General features: G+C 44.6%; 1 non-coding gene across 1 annotated transcript; it reads left to right on the forward strand.

Annotated features, from left to right (window-relative positions):
- Positions 1-2,528: 2,528 nt before the first annotated feature.
- LOC129085793 (U1 spliceosomal RNA) lies at positions 2,529-2,692 on the forward strand. The gene has a single exon (XR_008530741.1). It is a non-coding gene; the product is annotated as a U1 spliceosomal RNA (small nuclear RNA).
- The last annotated feature ends 16,804 nt before the right edge of the window (positions 2,693-19,496 follow it).

The following is a 19,496-nucleotide window of genomic DNA, read 5'->3' on the forward strand; positions in this document are numbered from 1 at the left end:
TGTAAATTACTATCCCTATTTTGTAGTTGAGGTGTTCTTTTTATATTGACTTTTTAAAAAAGTCAATAAAGTATAAAAATTAGGAGCATGGAACTGAGAAAGAGTTGTATATCCAAATCTCTGTTCTGCTACTTATTAACTCTGAGACTTTGGACATACTACTTCTTAGCCACTCAGTGTTTCCATTTCTTTATTTTAAAAGTGGAACTGCCCTGACCAGTGTGGCTTTATCCCGCAAACTGAAATGTTACCAATTTAGTTCCCAGTCAGGACACATGCCTAGGTTGCGGGTTTAGTGTATGAGAAGCAACCAGCTGATGTTTCTCTCTCACACTGATGTTTCTCTCCTCTCTTTCTCCCTCCCCACCCCAAAATAACAAATAATAAAAAATAAAAAATACAAGTGGAATGAATTGTAACTCCCATATAGGATTATGATGAGATACTGTGTGCAAAGCACTCAGTTTATCTTACACCTAATAAGGGCTCAATACAATGTAACTTTTATTATATTGAAGTTCTTAACCAACTCTGCCTGTAAAGATGCTTTTTTCCTAGTTTGTAATTTCCCTTTCAAATTAGCCTGCTGTCTTTTATGTATTTAAATTTAAAATTGTTATATAAATGAAATGTGGCTTATTCCTTTATGGCTACTCCTTTTCCCTAAAGAACCCTTCTGTACCCCTGATGATCAGATAAATATTTACCTACTTTTTTTCTACATCTTTTAGCATTTTATATTTATATTTAGTTCTTTAAAACATTGGAATAAGTTTTATTTAGCCTTTGGTGTAAAGTTAGTGTGAAGTTACTATTTGGTATAATTTTTTTTCTTTTCTTAAAGAAATTTACTGATTGATTTTAAGAGAGAGGAAGGCTGAGTGAGAGAAAGGAAGAAAAAGAAAAGGGAGGGAGGAAAAGAGAAGCATCGATTTGTTGCTCCACTTATTTATGCATCCATTGGTTGCTCCTTGTATGTGCCCTGACCTGGGATCTAACCCACAACCTTGGCTTTTGGGGATGATGTTCCAACCAACTGAGCTACGCAGCTAGGGCAAATTTTTCCCTTTCAGTTGGTCAAACTGTGTTAACTAATCTATCTTTTCGCTCCACTTATTTGAAATGCTATCTTTATCATATACCAGATAGTCTTAGATTTTCTGCTTGATCCCATTGATTTTTCTGTCATTACATTGGCACCATAGCATAATGTATATAGTATATGCGCATTATGTATATTCTAGCATTATTGCATGTATAATATCTGGATACATTCATCCTCTCTCCCTCCTATTTTTTTTTTTTTTGAAACTGGAAATTTGTTTCTGTATGTAACTACAGACTTGCAGCCTACTCAAGACTGAAATTTTTCTGTCACTCTATTCAGTGCAAAAGAACGAACTTGGGCTTTAGACTTCTGGGACTTGGATTCCACACCTGGCTCCACCACTTCCTAATTGCTTAAGTTGGGCATGTCATTCACTCTCTGTGTGCCTTGGGCTTTCTATTGAAGTAATCATGTGAAAATCAGCGCTTATTCCAAATTCATCTGAAACAATAGGACCAATCAAGAGTCACATCACTCAGCTCTGTCCCGATCTAGAAAATAAGTCATTGTTTTAATGCTGCAGAAAATTTCTCAGTATTTTGATTATAACTGTTGTATCTTGTCTATTATGACCATAATACAATTTAAATAACATGAAGGTGGTATGAGTAACTTCATAAGCACCTTATATGCGTACACATCACACATGTATAAATTTAGCTCCAAAACATACTCATAATGATGATCCTGTAGCAGTTAAGAAATAACTGACGGGGCACTTTTCTGGTGTTTAAAAAAAAGATTATATGAGGAACATCATGCAACCTTAACACTTCCATTGGATTTAGATGTGTGTTTGGCTGCAAAATATAACTATTAAGCATCAAATTTTTAAACATATAACAGTTGCAGTTACATGGTATACCTACCACGAGCCAGAAGCCTTGCATGCCTTGTGCATGTCACCTCTTTTAATTCTCATGACAGTGCCCAGGTGGTAATGACATCTGTTTTGTAGTCGAAGGAACTGAAGTTTGCCAGATTGGACACCTGTATTAGTGACAGCCAGTAAGTGATAGGGCCAGGATGGAACCCAGAGCTGTCTCCTGTCCCGGTCACTGCTTTTTCCATGTAATCTGCCACAGCCAAGCACATTTCAAGCTCTTGTTTTGCTTTATAAAATCCAATTTCTGAGAAGCTGGAACAGAAAGAAAAACTATTCTTTTAGCTGAAGCCTGAAACTTGAGTTTCAATTTAGGAATAAAATATGATCTGATAACACAATTTCATGACTGTAATCCATAGGATATATGAAGAACTGATGCAATTATAGTGTGAAGAGAAATTGTGGGGAAAAGGAATGGATTTGACATGTGTTTTAAAATTTGAATTACCTGTATTGTCTATCACATTCTGTAGATAATTGCTTCCAATCCTTGACTTTGATGCAGATACTTATGACATTAAAGATAGTCACGTCCTACTTACCTGGCAGGGGAGATGCCACGATCACAGAGGAGGTTTTCCCAGGGCGAGGCTTGTCCACTGCGCTCCGGGTGTGCCGACCCCTGCAGTGTCCCCAAACGTGGGAAGCTCAGCTGCATAATTTGTGGCAGTGGGGGACTGCATTCATGCTCTCCCCTAAAAATAAAAAAAGAATTTAAAAAAAGATAGTCACTTCCTGTCATGGATTTAATGAAATTATTTTTTTCCTTATAACAAAATCATTGCATGTTTATTGCAGAGAAATAAAAACATGGAGATAAACAGAATGGTGAAAGAAAAAATCCCTCATACTCCCACATCCTGAAAATAACCACTGTTTAACTTTTTGGTGTTCATGGTTCTGTCTTTTTTACATACATTTATATGCGAATATATAATTTTTTTTACAAAAAATGGGATTATCTATTTGTAGCCAGATTTTTTTCACTTAAAAATATATCGTGAACTTTTAAAATGAAATTAAGTATTCTCCAGGATGATTTTTTAATTTAATTAATTATAGTTGGTATACAACATTATATTAGTTTCAAGTGTGCAATATAGCGATTCAACATTTTTATACCTTATGGTGTGATCACCCAACTCATTGTAGTAAGCATCTGTCATCGTGGAAATTAATCACAATATTATTGATCATATTGATCCCTAACCCCTACCTTTTTGACCCATTTCTCTCACCCCCTCTCCCCATTGGTTTCTGTCCAGGATCATTTAAAGTATTAGTTTCATGGATGTATGATAGTTTAGTAGTTAGTTTCCAATTCTTAAACAGGTTGCTCCCATTGCCTTTACTTGTGGGATTATCAGAAATTTGTCTTACTATATCATCTAACACTGTTCTGTTCCTTTAGGCTCTTCTCATACCACCGCGTTTACACATAGGTAATTATATCCCAACATCCTCGCATATAGTTCTAATGAAACTGTTCTAGTTTACAGTTATTCCCTACACTCAGGCAGATAAGGTTTAGGCTTTGGAGGCTCTATCAGTCTGCTAAGGCTGCCATAACAAGTTTATACAGACTGGGTGGTTTAAGCGACAGACCTTTACTTCCTCACAGTTTTGGAGACAAAAAAGTTCAAGTTCTAAGTGTCAGCAAGGTTGGTTTCTTCTGAGGCCTCTCTTCTTGGCTTGTTGATGCTCTTCTTCCTCTGTCTTACATGGTCTTGTGTGTGTGTGTGTGTGTGTGTGTGTGTCTTCATCTACTCTCCTTATAAGGACATCAGCCATTTGGAATAGGTCCCCCCCTAAAGACCTCATTTTACCTTAATTGCCTCTGTGAGGCCCCTATGTCCAAATACAGTCACAGTCTGAGGTACTGGAGGCTAAGACTTCAGCATATGAATTTGGCAGGGACACAATTCAGCCCACAACAGAGGCATATAGCTTTATGGTAAAAGGTCTTACTGAGGAGGCAATTTGTGGTGTAGCTTTTAAAGTTTCATGACATTTTGCTGTTTGACACATAGCAAATCTTAGGCCTGTAAGACTCACTAGGGCAGGGCTCATATGTGCTTTGCTTAATTACTGTTATATGCAGAGTCTGGAACATCATCAGTGTCTACCAGTGTTGATTGGATGAATGAGTAAATGAATGTCAAGCTTCTTTGGTAACATGAAGTCAACCTACGTACTTATTTTTTTGCATGTATTTCATTACTTACCCGAGGCGTGCATTTAATAAAGTGCCTGAAATTGCCAAGTTCATTATCATACAGAAGTCAAAGGCAATGGGTAAAAATCATCCCAATTCTCTACTCACCATGAAATAACAAACACACAAGCACTAGATAGGACTTTCTTTCTTTCTGAGGGATATACACATATTATTTTCAGTGTTTACAAATGGTCAGGGTTTTTCACGGCTATCTAGTTGTGTGATTTACTACGTCTTCAGCACTTTTTACAGTTGAAAACTCTAGTATGATCCTTGGACCTGGGAACATGGGGACCTGTTCTGTGAGTATGAATACTTTACACCTATTAAGATGAGCCAGGCTGTGTGGACAGAGTCATTGGGAATATTAAAGCGCTGTCAGTGGTCTCCACTTCTAAGTACTGTTTGGGGGTCTACTTAACTGAAACTGCAGACATTCTACTTTGATTCTATGCATTCACCATTCACTGAACACACAAAAGTGCACATACATGCTCCTTACTGAAAACATATTTATTTTATTTCTACTCTGGTTTGTGAATGAAGAGCTCTGTCTTACAAAGAAGCAAATATTGAATTATAAGTATTTTAGGCAAAGAAAGAATCTTCATCCAATGAGAATAGAACAGTTTTTTCAAATATTTGCTATCTTGTTCACAGTCACAGGGAGGGACAACTGGCCCTTTCTGTGTCCCCTGAAGTTAAATCATTTAAAAGTTCTAGTAAGCAATGAATGTTATGCCATGGAGGAAAGGTTCGTGAAGAGAGTTATTTAACCTTCCCTAGTATTCTGATATCTTTGAAACAACTTTTGTGGTTTAGAAGTATGATAACTACTCATCAATGTAAAACTTAACTGAGAATCAGGGAATAAACAACTTTTGGCTTCTGAGCAACAAGAGGCGATGCTGGTGCTTGTGCTTACTATCCATACATATTCATACACAGCAGCCAGGGCTATAAAAATAATCTTTTTATGACAATCCAATGTAATATTTGAAGTTTATGATAATATTTTGTTTATATATTAACTTTCTGATTTTTTTTAAAGGAGGAAAAAACAAGGCAGTGCATAATACATTGTAGAAAAATTCTGCTCCAGATGGTTACCATTTAAAGGGAAAACTGTTAGCCATCAGAAATAGTGCATTTGTCAAGTTATCTGGCAAAGTAATGATGTATTTAGGGTAGGAGTTGTACAAAAGTGTTCTCCAGAGCCCATCCCTAGGACTGCCCTGCTTCTCTGAGAGGAAGACCTTAACTGGCTGCATTACTATGGGGATTCGGAAATTCTAAATGACTTCTCACCCCCTGCCTCGAAGCCTCTGCCGACTTGCCACTCCTAGGCAAACGCCCGTCCTCCAGCAACTCCCCTGCCCCCCCAGCCCTTACTACATTATGCCCACTCCTCCTCTGTGCCTATTCCACCTCTGCACACTTTGTAAAATATATTCCTTAAGAACCTGTGAAATGCCAGACCTGTGCTGGCACTAGGATAGAGAAATCATTAGCCAAGACTTGTTTCTGCTTTCCAGAGCTGTCCCATCGATTAAGCTGGCGGAATCCCTTGTCCTGAGAAACTCAGATTCTCAGGCCTCTCCGCGGCACTTCCCTGCTCCCACACCCCGATGAGAACTTGGTTTCTCCTTAGAGATATCACTTCCTTCAAAAGCCTTTCCTCCGGAAGACCAGTTCTCCCAGTTCACTGGTGATGCCATGGAGTCTAGGAATGTGTTTTCTACTGTCCCTTCCCCACCAGGCCCACCATTTCCTTCCAGTCCCTCCTTCCTGTATCAGTTTAGCTTGGGATGCTGTAACAAAGTACCCCAGGCTGGGTGGTTTAAACAAGACAAATTAATTTCCTCAATGTTCCAGAGGCTGGAAGTCTGATATCAAGGTGTTGGCAGTGGTAGCTTCTTCTGAGTCGTCTGTTCTTGGCTTGTAGACGCTCCCTCCTCTCTGCGTTCACTTGGTCTTCCCTCTGTGTGTGTCTGTGTCCTAATCTCTTCTTATAAGGACACCAGTCCTATTGGATTAGGGTCTACCCCGGTGGCCCATTTTACCTCAGTTACCTCTGTGAAGGTCCCATCTCCAAATACAGTCACCTTTGGAGGTAGTGGGGACTAGGACTTAAACATATGACTTTTGGGGGACACAATTTAGCCTATAACACCTCCTCTGATGTTGGTGACATCTGTTTATACCTGCTTCTTCTCATCTCTACCCACATCATCTACTGACCTTGAAGATGCCCTTCCTTTGCCATAGCCTGACACACCAACTTCACATTTTTTCTTTCCAGCTGCCCCCATCTTCATTTTCGGTGACAGCACCATCCGTATCAAGGGCACATGCCCTGTCCCTTTTTTCATTCCATTTCCTCAATCCCATGTGTAGGATTTCTGCTCCGTCTCCCAAGTCATTGAGTTCTCTTTTTCCTCTGAGGTCTTGGTCACGGTCCCCCCATGCTTAGCCCCCTTCTTTTCCTCACACTCTGCCTCCCCTCCCAGCCACTGAACCTGCTTTTGTCCTTCATCTTCCTGTCCCTAGACCACTCTCAGTTCTCACAGTCTCAGCCCCTTTCCATTGTCATCCCCCTTGTGATGGATTTTACTCATTTCAATTTCTAACCGTCAGTAATCTCTACCATATGTTTTCTCTCCTCTGTGGCTCCATGGTTTTGAAGCTAAAACAGAACTGAAGTTTTCTACCACCAATTCCCGGTTTCTTCTTCTCTGGCTTTCCTGCACTGCTGCTTCTCCACATTCAGAGTCATCAGGTGGGAACCATCACAACTTGCCTTTTTCCCATGAGTATTTCCTAGTACGTTCCTACTATTCTTTTCCCCTTCCTTCCTGTCATAGAATATGAATTATCCTTTTTTCCCAAAGGACGATTTCTCTACCATTTCTTCTGTACCACAGACAGATAAACACACACACACACACCCCTACCTTCAAAAGCTGTTTCTGTCTCATGTATCTGTTCTCTTCCCTCTGGCTCTACATTCCTTTCCTGTTGACATAAATGGCCTGGGTGGTTACCCACTCTAAAATCCCTTTCCAGACTCTGATATTCCTAGAGATAATTTTCAAGGCACTGTTGAGCAGGGAGTTTCAACTTTGGCACTATTGCCCTTTGGGGCTGGATAGTTTTTTCTGTTGTGAGTGATGTCCTGTGCATTGCAGGATATTATGCAGCGTCTCTGGCCCTGACCCATGACCCACAGATACCAGTGGCACCATTCCCCCAACTTGTAACAACCAAAAGTGTCTCCAGACATTGCTGAACATCCCCCAGGGGTGAGAATCCCCCCCACCCCGCAGTTGAGAACCACTGGTGTAGATGTAAAGAGGGTAGACTTTGCCAGATCATCTCTAGCCAACAGTGCTGCTTACAGAGAATATCCAGCTATAGCTTTAGAATATAGTCTGCACATATAGAATATAATACTTGGAGAACAGAAAGAGGTTTGTACCTTAGGTTGATGTGAAGGAGAGGTAGATAGAAAGCCAATTAACAATACTTAACACTGTACATTCATTTACCTTTCCAAGTAAATCCCCGTTAAACAACCACACAGACAATAATAGCCCTTCTGGCAAAACTGCAGCCCAGAGCATTTTATTGAGATCAGTCAAGACAGTCAAGTAGGCATTGTAATTAGCAAACTAATTCTCAATTGACTAACAACAGTGGTGGCAACCATTTTGGGGGTAAGATAGCCTGGTGTGCATCCCAGTGCTGCATACCCACTGTGTGATGCTGCAACTTGGCTTCAGTTTCATCAGTTGTAGAATGGGGAAGATAATAGCACCTACTAGACTGGAGGTGGAGCGGACCAAGCAAGATAATACACGAGGCCTTTGACAGTGCCTGGCACATAGTGGGTGTTCAGTTAACTTTTGCTGTATTATCCATGCTCTCCTTACTTTCCTTTCTGTTTCTTTTATCACCTAACTTCTGAGGGATGAAGGCCTTCACCTCCTCTTCTTCGAGTCACGGTTTAACCCCTTGTTTTCTGGCCCCTGACTTCCACTCTCAGATCAACTTAGGTTCTCCGATCTCACCTTTTCTTCAGCTACGTGCCTTGATTTCTTTGTATTTTAACACCGTCACCACGTTTTCCCTTGGCAGCCCCCTGCTTCCTTGACCGTTCTTCTTCATGGGAATATAGGAGAGCACTTGTCACTCCTTTTTCTTTCTCCACCTCATTGCAGGCATTTCCCTGGGTTTAGCTTCTAGCCCTTCACTGTCTACCCTCTCCGTCTCTCACATGTCTCTCCAGGCTTTTTTCCTAGATCTGACCTCCTCTCTTCTTCCATACACCACCTCCTTCTCCCCGCCACCCATCCAGATACCCAAACCTGTGACCAGAGAAGCAGTCTTCCTTCATTCTCTCTTCTTCTCACTCTACAACCAATTGGAACTAAACCCAGTGGATTCCATTTCTTTAACATCTCCTACTTGTAGTCCCTCTGCCTATCCCACTGTTTTTGCTTTAATCCCTGCGCTGCCATGGGTCACTCTACCACTGCTGCAGTCATTTATCTTCTTTTGGTGTCACACCTGTTGGTCAGCACTCCAGAGGGATTTTTTTTCTTTCTCTCATATTCAAATTCTGTTGAATCTATGTCCTAAATCAATCCATTCCTCTCCACCTCTACAGCCAGTGGTTTACTAGGTCCTATTGTTTCTTAGATGGACTCTTCTATTAATTCCTAACTAGCCTTCCTATCTTGAGTCCTCCAGACCCTTCTCCACAGTACCGTGAGGGAAGCTCTGTCTACCCTCCTTCTTAAGCCCTTTCAGGGCCTCACTGTTGGATAAAGCCCACGTCAGCTGTGAGATGCACAAAGCTCTAGGTGGTCTGGCCAACTGGCTATTTCTCCAGCCCCATCTCTTGCTGTCTCTACTCCTACCTCTGCTCTAGTCATAGAGGGAGGTGTTTGCAGTTCAGGAAACTGACCTTGTTTTACACCTCATTCTCTTGCACTTACTACTCAGAGCTCCCTCTGCCTGGAGGGCCCTGCACCCTCCTCTCCACCTGGGGGACACCTACACATCTTGTGGGACTCAGTAGATGTGTCACCTCATCCAAGTGGCCTTTCCCAATGTCCACATCCTTTTTTTCTTGAGTCTCTTCCATGGCAAAGCTCTGCGTTCCATAGAGTTCAGTATCACCTAGCCTGTCACCTTCTACCTCAGTGTGCTTCCCACCTTTGACTTTCTCATTTTGTCATACATTCTCTCAGTCACCTGGGTAAGATCCAGGCATCACCTTGGCCCTCACTTCTTCACCCCCACATTCCCAGTCCACCAGTTGCTTTTCTGTCACTTCCTCCTCTGAACTGGTTCTGATCATCTCTTCTCCATTCCCTCTACCTAAGGTTTTCCATGGATTGTATTCAAAATTCCTTGTGGGGTAACCTCAGCTTGTTTACCTTTCAGTCCCACCATCTATATATTCCTGTATACATAATAATCCAGCCACACTGGAGTCCTTACTGATCTCTAAACAGGACCCATGACTTGCTACAGTCATGTCTTTGTACCTGTTTCTAATCACAATCTCCACCTACAAAATGTCTAGCTATTCTCCATGGCTCAATTCCACTGCTTTCTCTTCCATGAAGCCTTCCTCAGTTATTATTATTAGAAGTGACCTCTTTTCTCTGAGCCCCTGAATTTTGTACTTATGTAACGGTTCTTATGATACGTTGTTGGTTTGCATTTCATGATTTCTTCATGTATAGAGATTAGATTATGAACTCTTTTAAGACACATTATAAATTATCCATTTTTGTATGGCTTTTCCACTACAGAACCTAACATAATTTTATACAGGTATATACGTATCAGCATTATTGAGCTATAACTTATATACCATACCATTCACACATTTAAAGTATACAGTTCAGTGGTTTTTAATATATTAAGACTTGTACAGCCATCACCAGTCAATTTTAGAACACTTTTATCACCCAAAAAAGAAACCTCGAACACATGAGTCGTCAGTCCCCACTCCCCCCCCAACGTCAACCATAGGCAGATTTTCTCTCTCTATGGATTCGCCTAGTCTGGACATTTCATAGAAGCAGAACAATACAATATTTGTTCTTTTGGGTCTGGCTTATTTCATTTAGCAGGTTTTCTAGGTTAATCCATGTTGTAGCATATATTGGTACTACTTTTTTTTATGGATGAATAATATTCCATGTATGGATAGACCACATTTTGTTTATCCATTCATCAGTTGATAGGTATTTGGGTTGTTTCTATTAAAAAGCTATTATGAATAATGCTGCTTTGAGCATTCAAGTACAAGTTCTTGTGTGAACATATGTTTTCATTTCTTGTATATGTACCTAGGAGTGGAATAGTTGGGTCATGTGGTAACTCAGTGTTTAACATTCTGAGTAACTGCCAAGCTGTTTCCAAAGGCGGCTGCAGTATTTTACTTCCCACCAGCAATGCACAAGTGTTCCAGTTTCTCCACACCCTTGCCAGCACTTGCTATTATGCCTTTTTGATTTAGCCGTCCTAGTGGATGTGAAGTAGCATCTCATTGTGGTTTTGAGAGCATGACACTGTTTACGTATTAGATATTTACTAAATATTTGTCAGATAAATGATCTTTATATGTAATATGAACAAACAGACCTTTCAGCAGGTCATTTGACTTGCAAGTTTATTAATTAGCTAGAAAAGATGAACATGGTGCCCAGTATCATTAAAATTCAGTTTTTAAAAGTTACTTTTAAACTGTTTTTTCTCTCTTTTTAGTTGCCAGTATTAACTAGGTGACATTATAAAGGTGGCGGTTTGTCATTAAAATTCACGTAGCTTTGCAGATTTGAATGTATTCTACAAAATAAGCTAAATCACAAGCAAAATTCCAACTTCGATGTTTTTCCTACTCAAACCCTACCACTGAATGAGGAAACCAGGAAAGCCTAATTCCTGAGTCCAAGACAGAGCAAATGAATAAAGTAGCATTCCCTACATGGCCTTCCTTTGCCTTCTCATTGGAACACGTTACAACTTGGAAGCTCCAGACACCAATTCTGTGGTGACTGTGTGAGACTTGCCATTTCCTCCCAAGGCAGACCTGTGTTCAAAAAAGCATTTGATAATACACTTGGGGACATGGGGTAGGAGAGACTTAGAAAAATGCAAGTGCTAAAGATTCTTTGTGTAGAATTTTCCTCGGTAAACAGTAGACCATGGGAAACATAACAGGTTCTGAAAACTTAATTTTGATGAATCTGGACGTCAGAGATACAGCCAGCTGAATGAGTTCCCTCTTGGGCAGTGGTTTAGTCCCATCTCAAGTCAGAGGTAATAGTCCAACTGTTTTTGCTTGGTTCTAGAGAGTTCTGTCTTGGCCAGAACGTATCCACTTAGCCCATCCCTAGTTAGACACTTCTCTCTGCAGCCCTGAAAACTAGAGGCCCACTGAAGGCTGGAAATTAAAGGCCTATGATTGGGCCTAAAACTTCGTGTGGTGTGCAGGTGTCCTCAGAGGAGCTGGTGTGGCAGAGCCAAAGTCAAAGGTCATAGTAAGTACAGTAGGGACCTTTCTGTATATATAACATCGTCTTTCTTAACTAGTCTCAAGTGCATAATTCTACAGTAGTAGTCTCTGCATCTATTTAGGAAGCATTTTGTCTTTAGGATTTGAGGTGTGTGATGGTATTTATCTTCCACAACCACAGCCCCCCTTTATTTGTCTGAGGTTGTTTCCAAAGGCTGAGAACAGGCCCTTTCAGAACCTCGGTAGGAAAAGTATTAAGAGTTGGAAACATGTCAGCTGCTTTATGGAGGAAGCACAGCCCAGGCCTGGATACTCTGGGCTCTGTGATAATTTGGGCCACAGCAGCCAGGGCGAAGCTTGGTGGCGGGAGCTGTAGAGATGGAGAGCGGTTCAGAGGAGGCCCCTGCTTTTCAGAGTTGAAACAGGAGCCCTCTGAGAGAAAGAGATATTGCATGTGGCTTCCCTGAAGCTTCAGGGAGTGATGTGGATGACACAGCATCAGCCATTCCTTCGCGGGGTGGGGACACTATGGCCCCAGAAACCTCAGCCCTCCTGCCCCTTGGGGGCCGGCAGCCCCCGCCTAAGCATCAACTGTGGAGGGTGGTGAGGAAAAGGTGACAAGGGCCAAGTCAGCGTTGAATTCGTTAGACGGAGAACACGCTCCCGGTTGGCAGCACCAGAATTGGAACGACCGCGCCCTGGGAAAGAAGCAGCCCGAAGTTGGGGGCCGGGTGAAGAGCCCTTCCTTTATCTCCTGACCCATCATCTACTCGCCTCACCTGGATGCGGAGCGAGGACCTCGTGGAGAGGGATCGGCGCAGATGGGGTTCACCTACTATTCACCTCCAAGACCCAGAGGGGAGGGGCCAGGCCAGGCTCCTCGACCCCCCACGCCACCCTCTCCGGGCCTCCAAGGCGCCCCTCTCGCGCCTCGGGTCATTGCTACCTCTCTACTCTTCTCCGTTAAAATAGTAAAACAAACCACGGAGTAAAGTGATGGAAAGTTGGGGGCGGAGAGTCGCCTGCAGTGAGGGGCTGGAGGGGAGGGGGCGCGGTGGTCCTAAAAGGTGGCCGGCCAGCTAGCGCTGGGCTGATTGGGATCAGGCTCAGCTGCGGCCGCTGAGACCCTTCCCCTGGGGCAGCCCGACCCATCCCCTGGCCCAGGGCGCCTGCGGAGGGCTTGGGGCAAACCTGGGGCTGCGGTGGGGGTGGGGTGGGGACTCCACCTCCATCCATCCTGGGATGGAAACAGCGGTCACCCCGCTAAAATCGGGGCGCGGGGGACAAGCGGGTACCGGGGTCCCTCCCACCCCCCGGCTCGAGCCGCCGCCGCGGCAGTTCTGTAACACGTCCCCAGGAGACTGGCAGGAGCAACACGTGATGTGTCTACTTATCAGGGTGAGAGGGGGAGAGCGAGTCTCCGAGCGTGCGGGCGAAGAAGCGGGGCGGGGGGCCGAGGCGGGGGCCCGGACGACGGCTGGGGCGCCGGGGTCGCCAGCTCCTCGCCCACCTCCCTCCCTGTGGGAGAAGAGGAGGAGGGGAAGTGACTACGGAGTTGATGAACTTTGCACATCCAGAAACGCCATTTTGATTCCTTTTCCGGAACAAGTTTGCATCTCTCCTCGTTCTCTCCCTGAAGCCCACCGGTCCCCACGACATCATGCCTGGGAGGCAAGTGCCCTGCCCGGCCGTAAGTACTCGCCCGGGGTTCCGGCTCGCGGGACTCGGGTGGCAGCGAGATGTCTGGGGCTGAGTGGGAGCGACCTTTTAAAGAACTTTTGGGGATGGGGAGGGTGAAGTCTGCACAGCGCGTTGTACTTTTCAAACTTGCTGTTTCTCGGAGCCGAGGACCCGAGCGCCCCACGCCGCGCTACGTGCTCTCGGGGCGGTGGGGCCGGCCCGGGATGAGCTGGGCAGCCCTCTCCCCTCGGGCTGCGCGCCGGGCCGCTCCTCCTCCTCCTCCCCCTCCTCCTCCCCTTCCTCCGCTCCTTTCCCCTTCCCGAGCTGCCGGCTCTGCCAACCAGCTCCCAGCGCAAGCTGCCGCGGCCGCCGCAGCGCCCCGCCGCCAGGACCTGATGCGCATCCATATTAGCCGTCCGAGCGCAGGAATCCGGCCCGACCCGCGCCGCCGCGCCCGCCGCCCAATTTATTTTTAACTACCACCGCGGGGACTCAGATGGTGCACGCACCACCGCCTGAAACATCTTCCCAGAGCTGCTCTCCATCTTCCGCCCTCGCTCCCCCGACATCCTCCCCCCCTCTGTGGGAGGGGAAACTTTTCTCCTACATACTTTCGAGTCCCTCTCGGGCCGAGCAGCGCGGAGATGACGGCGCCCGCCTGCTGCCGCAAGGTATCTGGGGGTGCCTGCCTAGGGTGCTGGCTCGGGGGTGCCCGCTCGGGGCTGCGCGGTGGGAGCATCCGCCGCGCCCTGCTTTGCGGACTTTGATCCTCCCTGGCGGACGGCGCCGGCCGGGAGGGGGCCGCGGGCAGCCCTGCGCCCTCGCCCGTTCCGGGCTCGTGGCTGGGGGTCACGCCGACCACCGCCCCGGGTGACCAGGAGAGGCGGGGGCCGGAGCCCTGTCCGCGTATTGTTCCCTTGCCCTTCCGTTGGCGGTGTACGTGTTTTCGTGGGAGCCATCGGTGTGGAGCTGAGCCTGCATCGCGGTGGGGGGTGGGGGGGCTCGGCGCCCGGCGCCGTCACGAGCACAGGAAGGAGGCCGGGAGCATCCGAGGCGGGGCCGGCTGCCGGGGCCCGCTTCGCCGCCCAGCTGTGGAGCGCGCTCGGAAACTTTTGTCCGCTGCCCGCTGGACCAATTTTTTGCGAGTTCCTGGGGCTTCCTTCCTCCTCCCATCCCGGCTCGCAGCGCCCAGCGAGTGTGTGGGGGTGGGGGGGAGCGGCGTCGAGAGGCTGCGGACCCAGTGCGGCCCCCCCCACCCCTAGCCTCGGGCTCAGCCCCCCGCGCCCCCTCCCCGCTCGCGGTCTCTTAGGAAACTGCGACCTTAATGGTTGCTAAGGAGCGGGGAGGTCCTTCCCGTCGCCGGCCCCCTCCCTGGGAAGCGGCGAATTTTCTGAACCCAGCGGAGGGTCGCGTCGAGGATGTGACTTGTTCCCCGACCGTTCACGGGGCCCGACGAGGCGCGTGAGTGCGGGACGCGGCAGTCAAGCCCGCTTCCCAGCGGGGCTACTTTACTTTTTGGGCGGTTGCGGGGGGGGCGGGGACAGCCCCGGGTAGAGGTGGGGCGCGGGGGGCTCGAGGACCCTGGGTCTCGGGGAACCGCAGGCGGGCGGGCCGGCCGGTTGACAGGCGCCGCGGTGCAGTTCGCGTCCAGCGTCCGCGATGCATCCGTGATGGGTTATAAAAGAGGAGGAAAGTATTTCTCCTTGCTCAGCAGATTTGCCCTCCCTCGCTCCTTACTGGTTAGAAGATAGAACGTGAGCCCAGATCCGGACGAGCAGTTCACATTCCATTACGAAATTCTACACGGCTTCAGAGCCAGCAGCAGCACACATTCGGGGCACTTTGGAGTTTTTTCTTCTTTTGGGGGGGATGGTGATAGTGGTGGAGAGGGGTAGAAGGGTGAATAAAAAATTATAACTTTTTGGTATGCTGAAAAACCTGTCTGAGGATTTTCATCAGTAGTGGAATTAACCCTCATGCTTGTTTTAGAGTTTAGATTTAAGCCTAGCCTTTTGAAAGCCAATGGAAATAAAGATTGCTGTTGGATAGGGATGCTGGAAATAGCGAGGTATTTCTGTCTTGAAGAGGAGACTTGAGATGATTTCTGCAAAGACTGAGTTACTAATGTGCATCCCATATTTTTGAAATTTTTTCTTAAGTATGCAGTAGTCTGCATGCACGTGACTGTATTCTGAAATAGGTTTAATTGAAGTGGAAGGTAGAGAAAAAGAAACTGCAAAGAAAAGAATTTTTTTTGAGGGGGCTGTCCCCCCGCCCCCGGCCCCCGCCTCCACCACCTTCACAGTCCTTAAAAAGCATCCCCCAGAACTGGTGCCTTTTCGAGTAGGCAGGTATGGTTCTAAGACATAATGTAACCCGGAAGTCTAAGAGGCTGAAGTCTTGGCTGAAACTTCTTGCTTCTTCTTTTTTCGCAAACGTTTAGTTCTGTGCTTCCTTCAAGAGTCACAAAGAACTTTTGAAGGAATGGGTCCGAAATTATTCTTCAAATTTATGCAAAGGTGAACCACTAATTTTAGGGTTATTTTTGTTTTTGTTTTTTTATTGCTGCTCTTTGGAGGGAGCCTTCTGGGTACCGGCTGATGGATCCTGCTTTGATGTGTTTTAAGCTTTGGTTACACTGATGAATTAAACATTTGAATGGCTTTTATCAAGTTTTAAATGTGTGAAAAAATACTTTCCCTCCTACCCCCTTTTTTACAAAAGAAAAGGAGAGCCCTTTGATTTAGTTATTTGTTTAGCTTGTGCTTCCATTTTAGGTTGTTAATGGACTTGCACTGTTTTATCACTCTGAAAAATACTGTTAAGCTGGTTGCATTTTAGGATATTTTCTTTTTAAAGAAGATTAGCTGGTTATGCGATACTCTTAAATGCTGCTGATGCTTACTGTTATATGGCATATGAATCTCTGGGTTTTTCTAGATATTACTTATTTCTCATCAGAAAATCAGAATCTAAACCCTTATGGCAGAGAAGTGTTTGTTATGGGATGAGGAACATAGGTCTGACTCAGCTGGTACAGGTGGTGCATCCATTCCAAGTTGTTAACATCATCCAACAGGTGACCTTTTGACTCAGGGTCTTTTTAGATTTCTTTAGGCTGACTCCTAAGGTCTTGCTTGCATCCAAGACAGGCACAGAATATTGAAAATAAGCCTAACCTTGTTAATCCTGCACCTGATCAACAGCTGTTTATTAGTTACAGTAGCTAGTTGCCCTTATGTAGCTTTCATTTTAATGTTCAATTTTTGAATTGCTGTGTTGGTTAACTTCCTAGGCCAGTTTGGAAATCTTTGCTTGCTATCTTATGCTCAGTTGTTAACATCATTTATTACCTTCAGCAAAGAATATTTTCTGATTTATAAGGTTTTAAAAATTCGACTCTTTTAGGGTTTTGTATGGCATAATTAATATAAATTTAACTCCTATAAAAATTGGTTAAAGGTGTTTACTAGAAACAGTCAGAGGTGAATCCTTTTGATGTTTTTATTCATTATCCTTCTGAAAAGTAGGTGATGCTCAAAAGGTCATAGGATAAGGGTTGCTAAGCAGCTAAACAGAGGGATGCTAAAATTAACCGAAGCATTTTTGAAAGGGAGTTCTTTCCCATTTTTTTTACATTATTTACTAGGTTTAATTAATTTCTGAGTCCTCCATGTCCTTTGACCCAGGAAGGTAGGGTGTTAAGTTTGTTTTGTTTTTGTTATCATATTTAAATAATCTGTCTTTTGTAAGTGTCTTTTAATTGAAGTTCATGCTGTCTGACCAACTCTGGTGTCAGATGGCAGCTTGTCTGGGCAGACTTCTTGTCTGTTACCCGTGTGTTCAGGTTAAACCTTCCCTTCCGGAGGATGTGTGTGAGTAACATCACCGTATTTCATTTATTAATAAGAGAATTTTTAGTTTGTTTTGGAAAATCTACCTAATATATAAAGTGATGTCTTACTTCACTCCTTGTTAAGCAGATTTGCATTTAAAAGATAGAAATGCAATATAATATCAATAGAAAGTATGCAATATAGTCTCTCGTGATAACATGACATAGTTTTCTTCCCCCTTTCCTGAGATTATCATTCCCTCAGGTTTTGATAGGGCTCTACTTCTTTTTCACTCCACGTCTCCATCTCAGTTTACTCAGCCCAGTTCTTAATACCTACTTAAAAATAATTATATTAGGTTTAGAGTATCTTTGGAAGGACCGACCAAATGGTAGGGGGAAAATTGTGATTTATATCATATTTCTGCCAGGAGTATGTTAAAGGATCTGGGAGTTTTTTCAGTGAGATAAAATGGTTGAAATCTAACTGAATCCTTGGTTGGTAATCATCTCTTTGTTGAAAGGAAAGTCCTCTCTCTAGAAGTCAAAAGTTCCCCTGCCTCAAGGTTATTTGTGTACGTATGACCTACTGAACAGGCGAGTTGGGTAATAATTTTTATATCCAAATATAATTAAGAAATTGGATGGGTTCCTTTGAGGGGGTAGGGTATATGGGTTTTCTCTCTCTGACTTGGGAAATGATTTTTGAGTAGAAATAGCCATGACCCTCTTCAAAACGCAGGGGTCACATCCTGGTTTCCACATCTTGGGAGGTCTCCACATAAATCAGAAGAGGTGTACCATATGAAACACAGGAAGGCATATGATTTGCTTTCTGAAATGTGTCACTTATTTTTAATCCTCCCCCCAAATAGGAGGCAGAATACAGAGAGGAAGACCATCTGCTGTGTTTGCATTACGACTAGGGTAGAAGAATGAGAAAGATGGGGAGTGAAGGTGATGGACTTTTCCCTTTCATGTTAGCTGTCCTGTGGGACAGTGTCATCCACTGTGCTGGTCTGTTTCCCAGCTCACCTTCCTTGGGTATTGCCTGTTGGTGGAGATGGGGTGCGGCAGAAAGGAAGGGAGGCAGGGGAGGAGGGCACAGGGAGCTGTTTCTTCCAGTTACTGGTGCATCTTGTTTCTGATGGTACTCCAGGATACAGGTGAGCCAGTCAGCCATCAGTAGAGGTGGCTGCCTGTGAATAGGTGCTTCAGACAAAAGAAGTGGGAGAGGGTGGAGACTGTTTGTTCAGTATGATTCAAGCAAGTAATGCTAAGAGAATTTGAAAGCCTCTGTAAAATCCCCAAGACTGGGTACTGGCTGCTCCTGCAGGATTCACCTGAGGCCTTTCAGACTTCACGAGGGCGAGGGCGGGTGGTCCTGATAGGGTGGAGAAAGCCCAATGAAAACCCCCACGTTCTTTGTCAGCCAGCCAGACTGCAGAGAAGAAGTCTCAGTGGGGGTAATTAGATAAAGCTTTTAAATGGCTCTATTTGTTTTTCCCCTGGCCTGCTTGGTATCTCATCTCTTTTCCCCCCTTTTTCAGAGACTGTGGGGTAGGATTGTTATACAAATGTTTGGAGACTTTTAGTGGTTTAATTACTTAGAAAACTTCCTTTTTCATTAAGATGTACCTTGGACAAAGTGAAGAAGACCTTTAATGAGATTCCAGTTATATCCTCAGAGCAAGACAGTGAGGGTTGGGTTGGGTTAACCCATTTTACAACAATGCTTGCTTCCACCAAGTGGATGGTCATAAATCAAACTTAGGACCCAGAATTCCCAACCCCAGCCTAGCTCTATACAACACCTGCTTTTTTCTTTTGTAAATTTTATTTCTTGATTTTTAGAGAGAGGGGAAGGAAGAGAAAAAGAGAGAGAAACATCAGTTTGTCATTCCACTTACTTACGCATTCATTGGTTGATTCTTGCACATGCCCTGACCAGAGATCACACCCGCAACCTTGGTGTACCAGGACGACGCTCTAACCAACGGAGCCACCCTGCCAAGGTCTACAACACCTGCTTTTTAAAGTCTGCTTGGCATCAGAAGACTGAGCGTTAAATATACAATACCTCTTTGTGTGTGTGTGTGTGTGTGTGTGTGTGTGTGTTTGAAATAGGACCAGGTCCTTTTAAAAATAATTTTGTGGTTGAATCCGAAGATGTAAGCCAATTAAAAAAGAAACTTTTTAGCCTTTGGTGGCATTTCGGTTAATGAATATGAT

Source organism: Pteronotus mesoamericanus, unplaced genomic scaffold (genome assembly GCF_021234165.1).
Source record: "Pteronotus mesoamericanus isolate MK-2021 breed Mesoamerican mustached bat unplaced genomic scaffold, CSHL_Meso_final scaffold_31, whole genome shotgun sequence".
Taxonomy (NCBI): domain Eukaryota; kingdom Metazoa; phylum Chordata; class Mammalia; order Chiroptera; family Mormoopidae; genus Pteronotus; species Pteronotus mesoamericanus.